This window comes from Aulostomus chinensis, chromosome 24 (assembly GCF_037954235.1).
Source record: "Aulostomus chinensis isolate RoL2024-O1b breed Wild chromosome 24, RoL_Achi_v1.0, whole genome shotgun sequence".
Classification (NCBI taxonomy): domain Eukaryota; kingdom Metazoa; phylum Chordata; class Actinopteri; order Syngnathiformes; family Aulostomidae; genus Aulostomus; species Aulostomus chinensis.
This window is the reverse complement of record NC_141343.1, coordinates 16,671,663-16,688,052: the sequence shown is the minus strand read 5'-3', so window position 1 is coordinate 16,688,052 and position 16,390 is coordinate 16,671,663. Positions and strand designations below refer to the sequence as shown.

The window sequence follows — 16,390 nt, the reverse complement described above, 5'->3', positions numbered from 1 at the left end:
CAGATATTTTGGACCGTGTTTATGACCTGAAGTCGCCTCGGCTGAGCTCACTTACTGTGCTGACAAATGAAGATGGTGTGTAAATTATTCTTGACTAAGGTGCACTAAAATAGCCGGGAGAGGGGTTGTCCGAGCCGGATCATTGGCACATCGCGGGATTAGAGCAGACTGAAACCAGTTACTGCGGCTGTGACCACCACTGGGCTCTAATGTACTTACAAATTCAGTCTTTTGGCATTTTGGCATTCCTGCCATAAATGTGCTTTAATTCAAAACGATGTGCAGGAGTATCATCCAAGGGACAAGCAGGCGACCAGAGAAGGAGGAAGAGGGTAAGAAAAGAGTGATGAAATGGGGTGCAACCGTCGGGCCGTCCCAAAAGGACTGCATGCCAAAACAAGAGCGTGAGTGAAGAGGGGGACAAAAAGCCAGGAGCTGTCATATACGTCTTTACATTTTTGGTGTGTGTTAAGGTTAGGAGGGTAGACAAGTGAAGTTGAAGGTGAAGTTGGGTTAAATCTCTGGGTCGTTAATACGCGTCAGTAACCTCTGAGCGAATGATACACCGACCCGAATTCAGTCGGTTCGCTACAAAACAAGTTTATATGATTCAATACTGTGAAGTGGGGCAGTACTAACCAGTGCAGTAACACCGAGTATAGGAGAGTACTGAACTGTTTTTGTATACTGACTTGAGTTTCAGTCGGTGCTAATCCTACAATACAATGATGTCATACACCTGTGTATGACATCATTCGCAGCATGGGTTACTATTAATGTACGAGATTTCTGAAATCTTGGTAAGAGCCTTGAAGGTCAGACGTGGACTTTTCTTGTACTGCAATACTACAGCGACCCTGCAGAGGCCACACTGTCGCTTCATCATTCCTCAGCTCTACTCCGACCTCTCCGGTCCTGCAGCTGTGTGTTTTTAATCTTTAGACAAAAATGAAATCTTCTTTTTAAATCAAACCCAGAACCTTGGTACTGAACATTTGCATGAAAAAGAGAGAAAAATCATTTGCCAACGATTCCAGAATGGATTTAAACTTGTGACCCTCTGCAACATTAAGACAGAAAAGTTTTGCCAAAAATAAAGAAATCAAAAGACCACAAGACAAAGAGCCTCATTAAAATATGAAACTGCTGCTCCTTCGGGATCTGACGCCGATTAAAACACGCTAAGCTGTCACTCGTAAACAAGTTTATATCGGGACTCGAACCCATGACCATTTATGAAATACCAGGAGCTTAACAGAGGTCCATATGGATCCCGTTGGACATCAAAAGCCCGACACAGAAAAATAAACACTTTTTATATGATTTCAGAAAGTCTCCTCGCTGGTGTTACTGGCTCAAGATGAAGTCGCTCAAAGTCATTGTTTTTCTGTGTGCATTGATCCTGATGTGGCCCGACCAAGCGATGTGATTTCTGCTCTAATTGCACCAAAAAACGTGAGGGAGCGATGGAGAACCAGATCCAAACAGAAAGGAGAAACATGAAATGAGTAAATGAAAAACATGAGATATGGAAAGAAGATGAGAGAGAGAGTGAAGATGGAGACGGAGGAGCAGATGACTTTGGTTTTCCTGTTTGAGGTCGGGACAGCTGGGAAACACTGGCTTTGTAAATCTGATTCTGAAGGTCCGATTTGATTATATTACATGGAATTACGCTGGAGTCCATTACGCCCACATGAATTCAGCGGTGAAACTTTAGCGAGGAGGAACACGATTCATCTAAAAAGAATAAGAGAGGTTAAACGCAGTACTAAACAGCGAAGGAATAAATATGTGATTGAAGATTACTAACCTCCGCTGAGATGGTCATGAGATCGGTGTCGTTCGGGTTTCTCTGCTGGATTACACAGAAACTACCACCATTGTTGGAGGGTTGTAGCGCAGGCCAGCAAAGAACATACAAGTTGGTACTGATCAGTTCATTTAAAGAAAAACTGCCTTTTTATGCACTGGGTGTTGCTGAGGCTTGGCGGAGGAGTGCAAGCACTCTTGACCCTGTTTCCATTTTGTCTTATTTAGAGGCTGACATTGGTTTGTCTTCCTGTAACCCTGTTTAGGACTCCAACTCCCAGCTTCAAACTGAGCAACGACTGGAGGACTCGTGTGACGTGGATTCAAAGTCGCCGGTCCAGAGGGGTTAGGGTGTACATGTGTTTTACTGTCCGCTCTTACGACATCAGCAAACAACTGAGATGAAGGACTGAAGATGAAACTACTCAAAAGGACAAATACACAAAACTGACAGTAAGACACCACAATTCGATACACCATCAAGAAGGAACAATGGAATGGTAGGCATGAAATTACAAAAGCATGACTGACTTAAGCAATGTGCTGAAAACAAGTATTCCAGAATGATCCTTTCCGTGTGCTGAGGACTGGTTGGTACTTACTCGGGGAGTCGCGACACCTGCTTTGGAACTGGGACACCCCAAAACCAACTGGGATTTCTGGTCACAGCTGCCTTGGCAAGGGTTTGCTCATTTATTTTGGAACTTGAATTCAAGCCTGACGTTCTCTAAGACCTTGTGGTCCAAAAATAAGTTCTCTCACTCACGGTGTCAACAGGTGTAAGTCAATTTTGTGCCAAATGGTCTTAGTAGAATAATGATAAACTGAATCACTCCCCAACTTTAAGGGTCCTGAATGGTCGTCAGAGAAAATAACATTTTCTAGCAGAGTTGAAGACCGTGACCCCGCCTGAAGAAATTTGAAGTAAGGTCCCTTATGAAAACTGCCCTATATCTCCCCATTCTCCCCACCAATCCAAACAAGCGGTTAGCCATCACAAACATCGAATGCCGGAAATTTAAAAAAGATGAGGGCAAAAGGACGGCAGTGACTGTGTGTACAAATACAGGAAATGCCAGTTTTCCCCTACAAGTGCTGTTCATGCATTAAAGATGTCACAGCCACAACTGTCTTGTGAGTTGCCTTTTGCATGACAACAAGTGAACATGCACCCACACACAGAGAATACCTCGAAAACAAGAAGCGGCGGCGGCGTGTATAGAGGCGAACCAGCAAAACCACCACCAAAAGCACCTGAGAATGACCTCAGGGGTGGTTTCAACTGGAAGCAGAACAGGAGATTTTTGTAAGTGAATCGAGGAAATATGACATCACGGCCCCTGTGGTTAAAGCTTTCAGATGCCGATCACAAACCTCCAGGGCTCATGCTCATAACGTGTCCAAGTGATGTAACTTAAGAAAGTTCTTAGAACCATGGTGTTTTCTAAGAAGTTCTCCTTAAAAGTAAGACTTGATCCTGGCACAGACGAACGGTATTCACAAGGCTTCTCACTCCTCCTCTGCTGGAGAAAATCGTACAGAACTGAAACTGAAATGAAAAATGCCCTTTTTAACCTTTCAGATCTCATTCCACGTCAGATTGTGCACTGGTTTGAAAACATGTGCTCAAAACATGGACATTTGTTAATTTTTAAAATTTCTTATATGATAATCCCGTCAAACAGTGAAGAAAAAATGAGACGCGCTCACGTTAGCATGTACCCACAAAAATCCTCTTCAACTGCACAGAGCCAAGATTCCATGTTGGAATGCAGCTGGTGATTCTGGGGGCGGAGCCTCCCTGATTACTCTATAAAAGGCAAGGTAAGTAAAAATTGATCTTTTTTTTTCCCCCTCTGATGTCCTGCAGCTGCCTTATATCTCCTCTCCTGAAGGCTGTAGCTACCTGTTGCTAAGTGACTGCTTACTGCCGCTAGCTGCTAACTCGTCAGCATCACAAGTTTTGTGCTGGACATGTTCTGCATGTTCTAGTCAGCTGCTGGACCCTAAGCTAGGTCTGGTCAGCTAGCTCAGATCCAGGATCCAGGAGCAGACCAACTCACGACTGTACTGGCCTTCGTTCTCACAGTTTACTGGTGGATTGAAATGCTATTAGCTACTGTCACAAGTCCCTCTGTAAGTACTAGTTTTTGACAGAAATCATGAAAAATGCAAAACCCGAATGACCTCAGCCTTTGTTTCATGTGGACTTTGATCCCCTTTAAAAGAACTCCTCCCTCTCCAGTTTTAATGTTGAGGTTTCTTAAGGTTTAGATGCTTTGGATAAAATGTGGGAATTCTTAGAAAATGTCATCTAAGAATTTTCCAAGAACTGAGTCAGCAGGGCCAACTCTCATTTGGGATATTTTAGTAAACCGAAGTTTATCAACCTCCTTTCATCCAAAGAATTAAGAGACTTAAAGGAATAGTCATCGGGGGGTTGGGGGGGTCAAGGTTAGCTTGTCATACAGACCAGACTGACCCTTTAAAAGGTCCCATATAAGATGCACTTTGTTCATTTCATTCATGGTTGGGAAGATGCCTTTGTGGTAAACTAAGCTAAGCTAAGCTAAGCTAAGCTATACAATCTCAGCTCATTTCATCCCAGAAGAAACACAGCGACGTCACTATAAATTTCTCTGACCCAAATTTGTGCCCATCTGATTGTAAAGAAGTTAGCATTTCTTTGTCTTGTGCAATAAAGTCAGACACTCTTTCCTTCTGACGTAACACAAAGCATGAGCTTGTTGAGATTTATTACTAATAGGTCACATGTCTGTCAGGTGATTTTGTGCACCAAAAGTGCAACAGCAACGAGAATACCAGCTGAATAAAAAAAATCTTGCAGTAAGAGGCACGATCGTGTGAAAATTCCATTTTTGCACCAGGGAAATTAAAACTCATTGTGAGTAATTATTGAGGATGTTTGGAGGTCTGCACAGTCACTGTGGTTAGCGGTCTGTTTGGGCCTCAGATCTTTTTTTATAGAAGCATTGTCACACGTCTTTGGCCTCCGCCGCCTTCACCGCGCTCTCTGTAACGATAAACAAAAACACCATTAAAATAATCCTCATGAAAAGCAGCAGCATCCAAATTGGCTTCAACAAGTCCCACTATGTTCTGGGTTTGGAATTCCGTCCACATGTTCCCATTTGATCCCTGTTATTGCAGTCGCTGAAACACAAATCCCAGCGACATTCCCACAACCACATGACTGGGACCGCCTCAGGTCAAAGAGGGAGACTGTTTGCCAGTTTGCATGCGTGCATTTGTGTGTGAGTGAGACTGTGTGTGTGTGTGTGTGTGTGTGTGTGTGTGTGTGTGTGTGTGTGTGTTGCTTCTGCCAGTAGAAACGATTTGCTCGGTATCAGTAACACAGACCCAGCCTGTCAGCACGCACCCTCCTGGCGGAGGTGAGCCCTGCGGACGAGCAGCAGTCGTGGGCCCTCTGGATGAGATGGGCCTCCTGGATGAGCTGAGTTAGACTTGATTTGTTGCTCTGCTGTGGGGGTCTGTGACACTGCAAGTGTTCGTTTAGCATGTCAGTAGAGTTCAAACTGAGCTCGACTAGATTAACAGATGAAGTTGAAGTCACTAACCTTTCATTGACATTTGTTTGATAATCTGAGGAAGCATCTTTATTCTCACTGACAGCTGAGGCATAACTTGTATTTTAAAAGGCACCAATAATCAGGGACATCACCCGGGGCTTGGTGCTGGATACCCATGAGTACCAGGTATTTCTCTACACAGAAAGAAAAGAAGAGCTGCACATGTTGGACTGGACTTGAATTTAAGTTGCCCCGTAGATGTAAACCTTTTTGGTTTCTTACAAATAACAGACAGAAGAAATAACTAGTTTCCTGAAAATTGGAATGAATAGAAAGTTGAACTTTCAGTCACCCAGCAGAGATGAAGACTGATGACTGCAGGAGCGCCAAAACACAAACCCCGGCCCAGGACCGGGCCTTCCCGGACCCTGCTGGGCAGGTGTGTTGGAGTGTAGAGTACAGGCTGTGACGCAGAACATGGCTCTACGAGTAGTTGAATCACGGTTCTGCGGTGGTGAAACTTCCCGCTCAATTCATCACTCAAATGTGGTGACCTGGGTGGGCACGGCTACAGCTTCTCAGACACAGACAGGAGGAAGGTGCCAGCACAAGCACACACAATTTATACTTGGAGATGACATGTTAATGAACGTGTTCCCCTCAAAGAAAGTCATGTTCATTAACACGCTCAGAGGAAGGTCTGTTCCCTCATCATGCAGCGAGGGAGCAACTCCACCTGGATATCACATTAATATTGTTAAAAGCATTCTAAAACCATTAGCATTAATTTGCTCCCTTAACAACCTCCAGTCTTCTGAGAAGGCTGCCCGCAACTCTGGAAACAGGCTGCAGGGATTTGCTCCCTTTCGCCACAAACACATTAGCAAAGTGGGAGACTGATGTTGGGCGACGAGACTGTGCTAAGAGTCAGCATTCCGGGTCATCCCAAAGGTGTTGAGGTCAAGGCTCTGCAAGCCAGAACTGGGATGTCTTCACGGCTTGTTGCACAGCAACATTGTCATGTTGATACAGGAAGCGTTTGAGATGGTTCAGACCGGGGCGTCAGCATTCTTTTGGTCTTATTGTGTATGTTGGAACATAAAGTTAACCAACATGCCAGCAGGACCCAAACACAAGCCAGCTTTGCCTACAATAAAATGTTCATTCATTCATTCATCAGCCATCCACTTCTCCTCCTCTGTCCCAAACTTAATACCAACAAATATTCAGCGTCAGTTTCAGCTTTGACACACAACCTGTTACAAATCACAGTGGAACATTAATGATGTTTAACGCTGCAGTTCAGGTCTCATTAGGTTCAAGCCCAACTAGAATCACACAAAACCTCTTCAGTTCCTTACCTCAAGGGGTACCTTACATGTGTTAATAGCATAGACCAATAAACCCCCCAAAACATTGTGCTCCCAATCCTGGAGTGCATCACAAAGTGGTTTAGTCTATTGGGGACTTTTAGGGGACATTGGTAGTGCAGTGGATAGTGGTTCCGTTCCCTGTGTTGCCTCAAGCTTGTGTGGGTGTCCAAACAGGCAAACTTGGTTGTGTCTGTGGATGGGAAACTGGAAGAAGGTGTTTGTCCTGGTTGCTGCATAAGTGCTTCTCTTGGTAAGAGTTTTTACTCCGACCAGAGGAGGCACTACTGTCTCAGCGGAGCGTTTCACTCCACAAACAAAGTGCCCTGAGGTTCAATTTGCTCCTGACAAATTGAACCGAAGATCACATTGGACCGAAGATCCTTGGTTCAGATCAAATTTTGATTCTTTGGATAGGACCGTGATCCAAGACACTTTTCGGACCTGCTATTAGTTTGGTTTGGACCAAACTAAAACGTCAGAAGGGTCTCACAACCATAGTCTGTTTGGCTTCTCCAAATGTCTGTGTCATGTGACCTGTTGTTTTATTTGCATCAGAACAATGCAGGAAGCCCATAGTTCTGAGTGTTTCTGTTCACTTCCTGCAGTTGGTTAAGAGTGTACTCTCACTGCGAAAGAACCACACTGGGATTTGCTTGGAAATGGACAGAAACCACTCAGGCGAGGTGGTCTCGGACCGGTTGTTTTTGTCTGCACCAGAATACTGCTTTCACAAGCGCCCAAACAAACAGCTCTGGTGGTTGAACCACACCACGGTTCCATTCAAATGGACTAAATGCTGGGTTGTGAAACCGCCTTACAACACAGTTTTGTTTTGTGGCCATACAGGAAACAAGTGACCAGCTCCGGCTTCAACGACCATCACAAGAACACGGTTCCCCTGCTCCAAAGTTCAGGATGGAACCATCCACCACCCCAAACTGACGCAGGTCTTTCTCGCCATGTAGTGACATCTGATTGTGGCCGTGGTCAAATGTAGGTACGATGGCCGACTTCTCTGAGTTCTTTCTCCGAGTTCTCTGCTTGTGTGTCTTCTTGTTTCTTTGGTAGGATGGTCTCAACTGTCTTGACGTCTTTGAAAAGTGAGCCTCAGTTCTTTAGCAGTTACAGAAAGATGAATTTCTTAGACACGGACACTACAAATACACCCAATGAACAGCGACCAGACAATAAGGACATCTGACAAATTCCCATCTGCCTCTTGTGTTAGCAGCTAGCTCAGCAACGAAAGCAGCTTGCTAGCTAGTCGTTTGAGTCATCATTGCATCACCGAGCTTCCAGAACATGTCGGACCTCCCCGTTACTCTCCATAACTTTCTATTTTTCTCTCCCGTACTGATTCCTCTCCGGACAGTCGAGAGTCATCACGCAACATTAACTGACACGACTGAACACACACACCTCTTCCAAGCATATTACAACATCGAGGTTTTTGTGGACTGTACAACTCCACACCCATTTACAACTGGCCTCTCTGTCTGTCTGTCTCTCTCTCACACACACACACACACACACACACACACACACACACGTTTGCCGGTTGGTTCACACATGCTGCTGTAATAATTTGGGGGTGAATAAAGGCTTTTTATTGAGGTTTAATGATGTGTTCACTCTGAGCGGCGCTCTAGTAGGGACACAGAACAGAGCGCTGGCGCAGGGATCAGCCCGGGTGACTCACACCTACACACACACACACACACACACACTTCTATTACAGTAAGACATTGACCCTCGCCTGACAGTCTGTCGGTATACGAGTGGGAAAAGTCGTGTCTCCCAAACTGTTAAGGTGGACTTCACATCCTCTTCTCGGTCTTTCACACCCTCTTCATCTGTTTGTAAAACGAACATGCATGTAAAAGGCTCTCAGGGCACATTAAAGTGGAATAAAAGCCAAAAGAGATGTTCTGTGACCGGCTAATTAGCCCGTAACATGGAAAATCTGTAGTTCAGTCAAAGCAGAGGACGCCAATAAGTGCTGTAGAGCAGAAGTGACATCTGGCGCCATCATGGAGAAGCCAAGCTATGTTTGTACAGACAACAAGTCCATGAAATCAAGTCAGAAAAGGGTTAAAGGATGCTTCCTTGATCCATCCAATACTCCAAAACCTCAAGACGTTGGGATATTAAGCTAGAACCCACTCATGTATGAGTGTTCTATCTGTCTTAATTCATTTCAGCTTATTTTTATTTTCTATTGAGTGGAAAGTACCTTGAAACAGCAAGTAGTAGTATTGTTCGGTTCCCTCGCCTCCAAGTCAGTTGGTTCTGGGGTTAAATGCCTGCTAAGGTTTAAGGTTTTTTTTCTAAGAAATAAAATACATGAGCACATACTGCATGTCAGAAGTATTTATGTGTCTTAAATACTGCAGTTGCTAACAAGTGGGCAAATGAGACAACATCAAAAGCAGAAGGAGCATCAGTCTCAAGTCGATCTTCACTCGTGACACTCGTGGTTTCACACTGTTCTAAACACAACTCAGCGTTGCCTTCCTCCCGTCCGCTTCCCCTCCCTCTTACATGTCTCTTTCCCACCATATAGACGCCATCTGGTTCAACTATTGTCATGTGAGTTTGAAGACGTGTCTCCCACTTCTAGGACATTTAGCGTGCCTGAATTGATCGTTTTTGGTTTTTGTTGTTGTTGTTGTTTTGTTTTTTGGTGTATTTATCTTGTCATTCCTTGTTCTTGTGACAGAGCCACCAGCCTCGCTCTGCCAGATAAATCTGATAGAACATTTGTTTGGCCTCTGAACCGTGATCGCCCCTCCGAGTCCTGTTTCTCCGTGTGTTTATGAGTGCAGACATTTGACGAGGCCTGGAGAAGCCATCATGGACGAAGCTTGGAAACTGTAAGGGATGCAAGAACAAGAGGGACTGCGTTCTAAAGACGTTGATTTGTGGTTGTGGGTTTGTATGTGAGGATATTAAATATTAATCATCTGCTTACGTCTTCAGATATAAGAAATAATACTAACCAGCATGAACTGCAACATAATAAATCTTCAAAAGAAATGAGTTTGAGAGATATATTTTGAAGTTTGGCTCGTTATTTCCAAATTTAGAGTACCAGTAATCGGGGCTGCACGGTGGTGCAGTGGTCAGCACTGTGGCCTCACAGCAAGAAGGTTCCGGGTTCGAGTCCCGGCTTGGGCGCGGGATCTTTCTGTGTGGAGTTTGCATGTTTTCCCCGTCCCTGTGTGGGTTCTCTCTGGTACTCCGGCTTCCTCCTACCGTCCAAAGACATGCAATTTGGGGACTAGGCTGATTGACCGTAATCTAATCTAAATTGACCGTAGGTATGAATGTGAGTGTGAATGGTTGTTCGTCTCTGTATGTTGGCCCTGTGATGGACTGGCGACCTGTCCAGGGTGAACCCCGCCTCTCGCCCGTAGATGCTGGGATAGGCTCCACCCCCCACGACCCTTACTAGTAAGGAATAAGCGGAAGATGACGATGACGAGTACTGGTAATCACAGGAACACAGATGGGAGCTACAGTTGCTGTAAGAACTGTATCTTGCAGTGACACGTCGGGCTACGTGAACTTGTTTTTTTAGTTGGTGTACAGCTGATTGTTTATTTGTAATAAAAGAGACAGAAGAGTTACTCATACTCTCAAAACAAATTTGTTAAATCCTTTGCTGGCTCACTTGCTAACTACAGTCTTATCTAGCTTTCTAACTAGCAAAATAACTTGATATACAAATTAGCCACCAACTTGCTTGCAAACTAGCTTGCTAACTAGCCATCTGCCTGACACATTAGTTCACTAATTGGCTTGCTGTCCAGCCTACTATCAAACTTTCTAACCAGCTTCCCACTCAGCTTGCTAGCTAGCTTACCAACTAAGCTTACTAACTAGCCTACCAATTAGCCCTCCATCTTATACATAGGTTTAGTAACTGGCTTGATATTCAGCTTGCTAACTAGCCTTCGAACAAACATCCAGCCCGGATCACTAACTAGATTACAAACTAGCTTGCTAACTAGTTTGCCAACTAGCTAGCTAATTAGCCTACCCATTAGCCCCGTAACTTGTACAAAGGCTCATTAATTAGCTTGCTATCTGGCCTTCTAACCAGCTTCCTACCCAGCTCATTCACTAGCTCACAAACAAGCCTAAGAACTAGCTTGTTAATTTTACACACTCACTACTCTGGAAAGTCCCCTGGCTCATGTTCAGAAATAGCAACAAAAACAGAACATCTTCATTTACAAGACACAGGACTGTTGCATCCATGTTTTTTTGTTTGTTTGTTTTTTAAGAATGATCCTTTGTCTGAACATCAAGATTTTCTTTTACCTGGAGGGTGCACTCCAGGGACATGATTGTGACAGTTCCTCACCACTCTCCCACCAGTCCGGCATCACTATTGCTGCTCCGATCTGGCGCCTCATGTTCCACCAACCCACACTCTTCGGTCTTCATTTCGTCCTCTTTTGGTCCCTTGAGTGATCGTCCATACAGCTCCATAATGACCATGATGAAACAGAAACGCCAACCCAGCCCGCACTCTTCACCCCTGGGCTTTTAGGCGGAGAGGAGCAAGTCGGTCATGATGGGAGGAAAGTATGTGGAAGGAAATGAGAAAAGGAAAGCGCGGGACTAGGAGGACGTCAGCGGCATTTTTCCTCCGCCGTCCTCACCTCTAAGATGAAAGAGGTGAAAAGGGCAGCGAAGAGACATCGGACGACAAAGACGGGATTAGACAGTAAAATATGGAGATGTGGAGGCAGAGACGAGAGGGGATGACGGGAGCAAAGGTGTGTTTGAGAGAAGGATGAACGTTTGCGTTTTAATGAGCGGCTGGGATGAAGTGATGACAAGAAGAGATATACATATGTGTGTGTGTGTGTGTGTGTGTGTGTGTGTGTGTGAATTTTAAGAAATCACGTGAAAGAAGAATAAAACATTTTTTTTTTAAAACTATCCAACTTTGTTGAAAGCACACAAGGAAACTCATAAGAGACATAAAAGCCCTGGTAACTACAGCCTGACAGCGCTCGAGCACCACGGAAGTATAAGTACTCATCTACTGCACAACAAATTAAACTTTTCTGTACATGATGATGCTGTACTTCATGTGAAGAGAACAGCCTCACAGTTTTTGCATAATCCTGCTAACATACAGACAAATGGCACTGAAAACATGACCTCCTTGGTGAATAAAAAGTCGTAGCGAGGTTCCTGACCCTGGTGTACCTTATGACCCCTTGTCTCTACATCACAAACCAATTCCACCTCTACTGTGAACTCCCTGAGAGCCCATCAAAGACGCTCTTACAAGCCCCCGAGCGTTAATGAACATACGATTTCCCAGGCAGACCCTCGCCGCCTCACAAAGGCTCTCCTGTCACCAAAGGGACCCGCTCCGATCATACCGATGGAGGAGCAAGCATTCGGTCTCTGAGGTGGTCAGCCAAGAAGACGCCTCCCTCCGCTTGACCCTTCAGAGACCTTTACATGAATAAGCTCCCATAGCAATAGAGCAAAATTCAGTGAGGTCTGTAATGTATTAAGAGGCAAAAAAAATGCAAGAAAACCTCTGACCAATCAGGTTATGGTGTTATTGTATCCCTGTTCTCAAGCTTCCAAAACGGAGGAAGAAAACTATCAGTAACCCTTGTGAGATGCTCCAAAATAATGCCAGCCACCTTCTAAAATGACCAAAATGCTGCTGAATCAACGAGCGCGAAAACAAAAGCAGGTTTTCTTATTCCCTCAAAAATCCGGTCTTCGGAGCGGGTTTTTGCAGGATGCTAATGATTTGTTTTAGCAGTGGGGTAGCAGGTTATGAATGCCTCACGGGCCCCTTAGCTGCATCTTATGAGGGCCTTTTGAACTGCTCATGAACCCTGGGTTCTTTCTCAGGCTCCTGAAAGGAAACAAGACCAGGTCAGACCTCGTATCTGGACTGTGCTGGTCACAGGGGGGGGTCGGGGAGTCTGTAACTAACCAGTCTGTAACCGCAGTCTTACGCCAGGGTCGGACTGGGAACAAAATCAGGCATTTCTCAGGCAGGAGCACACACTTGGTTTCTTCACCTTACGACCTCACGATTGCATGACCGCCACGACACAGAAAACCTATTTTCTCTAATTTTGTCACTGGGATACGGCAGAGGGCGCTATTCCTCACCTCTGGAATGAGCACTGCATGTCAAGGGCCAAAATCAATGAACAAGAAGCTCTGAAAACTGTAAATCGCTCTCCCTTTTTTAAATCAGTTTGATTTCTTTTCATAGTCATAGTACAGAAGATTTGTGGGGTTTTTGAAAGGTTTGGGAAAATATTCCAAAACTCTGACAGTAGCCAGAAACTTTAAAAAAATCTGTGGCGAGGGAAGAGTCGAGCATCACCTCCAAACAAACCAACAATGAGCTAGAGCAGATCTTGAAGGACGAGCGGAACATCGGTCTGAAGGACTTGTTCAGGATCAGGTGGGCCAGAGAAATCAGAAACCGTGGCATTCTGATGACAACAGGCTGGTCCAGGAGGAAAAGGGTACGTCAGAGAACCAGTCTATCAACCATGAATGGGACGAACAATCGGGGAACTCAAAGTGATCCCCAGAGAAGATCCCATTACCAAGCTCACCACAGATTTTATCACATGATCAGGAGCCGTTCTTTATTTACAATAATAACAAGAAGAAGAACCTGACGTTACGAACGCCAGTAGCTGCTGTGACTTCCAGGGTCTTGGCCACAGATTTCAAGGAATCATCAAACACAGATGAATCCTCGTTTGTTTGACTAAAGCGACGGTTCAAAGATGTGTTACTGCTCAAAGTGAGGAAATGAGGTTATTACAAAGTCATACTGGCGAAAACCTCACAAAGCTACACGCTGTTAATCAAAGTACTTTCTTTTTCTTTAATCAACCACCCATATATCACTCTCTCTTTCCGAACTCTCTCTCTCTTTGTCACACACTTATGACCCTGTAGAATCACACACACTCTCCGAGGGGGGGTTGGGGGAGCATGTTTGCGGTTAGTGCTGAGGAATTACAATGGGCTTACTCCGTCTTTTGCCAGAGCTCGGGGGGTAAGGAGGAATAACTCCACCAAAACACCAAAAACCACAATAAAGCATTTCTGAGAGAGAGAGAGAATGGAAAAGAGGGGCGGAGAAAAACATGACACAACCAGGATCTGGCCCTGAGGGATACATGACCTCCAGTGGCTGATCGTGGCTGATCGTGGCAGCCCCCCTCCCCCAATATCATCAATAATCAGCTCCTCATAACCAGCTTGAGCGAGCGCAGACGGCTGGAGCCTGGCAAGACCTTCAGCCAAATCTGAAATGCATTTTTGCAGTGAAACGAGCACTTTGGAATTTGTCCCCCATCTCGTTGTGTTCAGCGGGGGGAAATGGCTGCTGGGCCAGTGGAGCTCTGCACGGGCACGTCAACTCTGCTCGGACAGACTTCAATAAACTGAACCTACCATTTGAGGTGAGTTATGGCTGCGAGCGAAGCCTCGTGACCTGATCACATTCCCATCTGGAAGCCGCTCGCCACCGCAGTCTGATCTGCTGGCCGCAGTGCTGTCTGGGTGAAGGGCCTGGCTCAAGGGCATCGCAGTGGGGCAAATACAGTCCAGGCACCGAAGTCCCATCCACATCAGGGGGGGGTGGGGATGACTTGCACTCCATCAACTTTGTGCTGCATGGAGGTGCCTTGTACTCAGTAATACCTGTTTGAAAACATAGAGACTGGCTAAAAGCTGCTGTGTAATGGAGTGAACTACAACGGCTCTAGACCCAGAACTGCATTCTTACAGGAACTCGGAGGGTCCGCCGGTGGATCCAGGCATATGCCATCTTGTTTCGTTCAACCGAGGGCTGAAACGCTGAATATCACAAGATAAAAACGCCTGTAGCAAATTTAAAACACCAGATTTCACTCTGCCATCCGATTATTGTGGGTATGAACAGACGGCATTAACGTAGCTTCACAGCAAAGAGCTTCAACCATTCACTCTTGCCATTCAAAGTGCTAGCTTGATGCTATGCAGGGACTTGCTAGCTGCATGTTAACAAGCTACTGCAGGAGCTTGACAGTGCCACAATGCCTGCTTAAAGCCATACTGAATCCTTCAATTGTATTTTTGCCTTTCTTCCCTCCTGCATTACATCTTTGTGACTCCAGAACGCAGGAAGAGCCAGAGGCTGATGGCTAACAACGGCTAAACTGTCCAAGAAGGTCAGTTTACAAACGCTCCAGGTCCTCTGGTATAATCCAGGTCTTAATCTAGTCAGTGGATCGATAATCCACAAACATTTTGATTGGAGATAAAATCTAATTATTTGTAGCATTTCAGCGCGAGCATGAATGCTGCTGGTGTTACAGTTGGTGGCCACACGTCACCGTTAGCGGCAACACGTCACCGTTAGCTGCCACACGTCACCGTTAGCTTCAGGATGTGCTGATTACTGCACGTCAGTTCACAATGTTTTTCGGAACCGGAGCTGGTCAGAGGCCATAATCAGGCATTCAGAAAAACTCTGCTGTCCCTGTAGAAGTTCTGCTGATGTATGTGGTTCTGTCCTCCTGGATGGACGAACCAGATGGAGAGAGACACAGCGGAGGGCTGAGGGAGGTTCCTCACTGAGCCTCCATTGTACCCACACCAGAACTAACAGCTTGACATCTGCTCCAGACGGCAGGCGGGAGTTCAAGTCGCTGACAGAAATAAGTCGATTGAGTTCAACCGCTCTGACATGGAGGGCAATTACTGCCTCGGCCGTGTCTGTGTGTCGCCGCCGCGCGCTGAGTGACGGAGCAGGAGGATCAAAAGAGTTGCCTTTCATGACAGGGCAATCAATGAGAAATGTTAAAACACAAGCGCAGAGAGACGCATGACGCCAAGAAAAGCTGAACAAGAAATAACCAGAGGTGAAGAGAGAACGCTGAGGGGATCAATCGCTCATTTTCCACTGTCAGATCTGCCCCAGAACGCACCAGTTTCTGCCTTGAACCATTCAACATCCCTCCACCTAGTCTGGTGAAACTCAGCCTTGTAGTTTTAGCACAATGTTGCTAAAAAAAATGTTTTTTAAAAAAGCCGACAGAGGTCATGAAAGTTATCAGTAGTTCAATACATAATTTGGTCGGGTGAGGAGAGAAAAATGAAGCTGGGATGAGTGAGGATGAGTGAGGGTTAAGAGAGGAAAGGTGGAGGAGATAGTGAAGCATCTGTCCGCTGCACCTGACGCCGGGGCCTCCGGGATATCAGCACGTCTCCTCCAGAACACAGATCCGTCTCATCTGTCAGCATCATCCCAATTAGACACCTGGGGAAGACGGTGAAGGACAGACCACCTGGGGAGAGTACAGGAGCGTGATGGGCGGAGCAACATCTCCAGTGGGTCACTGGTGAATGTTCCGTGGTGACAGTGTACCAGCACAGTACTGCAGGGATGACGAATTCAAGACTGGACCCTAGTTTATTCCCACCAGACGTCTCACGGGCTTCTTTTGTCCACTAGGACCAACAACAGGACCGTTCCTGAGTCACCTACAGCAACCCTGTCACAAACAGTCACGTTCCATCTCATGCTCATGGTGCCTTTAGGGACGCGCAGGAACCGCACCTTCATGAAATTATGAAAAAAACGGTCACGGA

General features: G+C 45.6%; 1 long non-coding RNA gene across 1 annotated transcript; it reads right to left on the bottom strand.

The window, feature by feature from the left end:
- Nucleotides 1–4,643: 4,643 nt before the first annotated feature.
- Nucleotides 4,644–16,051, bottom strand: LOC147238958 (uncharacterized). Its single transcript, XR_015111716.1, has 3 exons — nucleotides 15,974–16,051; nucleotides 14,210–14,458; nucleotides 4,644–4,846 (listed from the first exon to the last, which is right to left on the bottom strand). It is a non-coding gene; the product is annotated as an uncharacterized LOC147238958 (long non-coding RNA).
- Between the last annotated feature and the right edge of the window lie 339 nt (nucleotides 16,052–16,390).